Source organism: Marmota marmota, unplaced genomic scaffold (assembly GCF_001458135.2).
Source record: "Marmota marmota marmota unplaced genomic scaffold, marMar, whole genome shotgun sequence".
Classification (NCBI taxonomy): Eukaryota; Metazoa; Chordata; class Mammalia; order Rodentia; family Sciuridae; genus Marmota; species Marmota marmota.
The window spans coordinates 1,607,262-1,609,080 of record NW_026000338.1 but is presented as its reverse complement, the minus strand read 5'-3'; positions in this window follow the sequence as shown (position 1 = coordinate 1,609,080).

Here is a 1,819-nt window from a genome sequence, read left to right as displayed (position 1 = left end):
CATCTTAGCAGATACATTTTTAGCAAATCTTTTCTTCCATTTTGAATTCTGTCTCTTTGTTGAGTGTTTTCTTCTCTGTGAAGAAGGTTTTCAGTTATATGTCATCTTGTTATCTATTTTTATTTTTTGTTGCTTGTGCATATGTGTCATAATCCAACAAATCATTGCTAAATACCAACATCATAAAGCATTTTCCCTGGTCTTCTAGATATTTTACAGTTCAGGTCTTACATTTAAATCTTTAATTCATTTTGAGTTGATTGTTGTGTTTGATGTAAGATAAGGGCCCAATTTCATTTTTTGAATATGGATACCTAGTTTTCCCAATGTTATTTCTTAAAGAAACTATCTTTTCCACATTGAGTATTCTTGGCACCCTGGTTGAAGATCCATTGACTGCATGTGGGTGAATATATTTCTAGGCTCTCTACCATGTTCCATTGGCCTTATTGTCTTTATGACAATACCATACTGTTTTGATTATTATAGTTTTGTAATATATTTTGAAATAAAAAAGGATGATAAATCTGGGTTTGTTTTTCTTTCTCAAGAATCTTTTGACTATTCAATGTCTTTTATGGTCACGTGAATTGGAAGGTTTAATTTTTCTGTAAAACATTAGGATTTTGATGGAAATTGCATTGAATATGTAGATTGGTTTTGGTAGTATAGACATTTTAACAATATTAAATCTTCCATTCCAAAACAAATAAATCGAAGGATGTCTTTCCTTGTATTTGTTTGTACTTTAGGTTTTTTTAATCAATGTCTTTGCAGTTCTCAGTGCACAGAACTGTCACCCTCTTGGTCAAAATATTCCTAAGGATTTTATCCTTTTGATGTTATTAAATTGAATCGCTTTCTTTATTTCCTTTTCATATTATTCGTTGTCAGCATATGGATATGAAACTGACTTTTGCCGGGTGTGGTGACCCATGCCTATAATTCCAGTGGCACAGAAGGCTGAGGCAGGAGGATCACAAGTTCAAAATCAGCCTCAGCAATGGGGAGGAGCTAAGCAACACAGTGAGACCCTGTCTCTAAATAAAATACAAAGTAGGGCTGGGGATGTGGTTCAGTGGTTGAGTGCCCCTGATTTTAATTCGTGGTACCACCCCCCAAAAAACTGACTTTTATATGCTGATTTTGTAGTATGAAACTTTTATTAGTTCCTATAGATTTTTGGTTCAGTCCTTAGGGTTTTCTATACATTAGATCATATCATCTGAAGAAAGAGATAATTTTATTTACTCTTTTTAGAAGTTTTTTTTTTTTTTTGTCTATTTCAGTACTACATTGAATAGAAGTAGAGTGGACATTCTTTCCTTCTTCCTTATCTTAGAGGAAACAATTTTAGTTTTTACCATTGAATATGATATCAGCTGTGGGCTTTTCACTTATGATCTTTATTGTGTTGAGGCAATTTCCCTTTCTTACTAGTTTGTTGAGAGTGTGTATCATAAAAGAATGTTGAATTTTATCAGATGCTTTTTTGCATATATGGACATATCAGAGTGACTTTTCATATATTGAAACATGCTTGCTTTCCAGGGATAAATCCCATTTGGTCATGGTGTATGAACTCTTTAATGTATTGTTGAATTTGGTTTACTGGTATTTTGTTGAAGGTTTTTGTGTCTATGCTCATCATGAATATTGGCCTGTAGGGCTTTTTTTCCCCCTTTTGGTGTCTTGGTTTAGCTTTGGTATAAGGGTAATCCTGGCCCCATAGAATAAGTTTTAAAGTGTTCCTGCTTCTTCATTTTTTTTAAAGAGAGAGAGAGAGAGAGAGAGAGAGAGAGAGAGAGAGAGAGAGAGA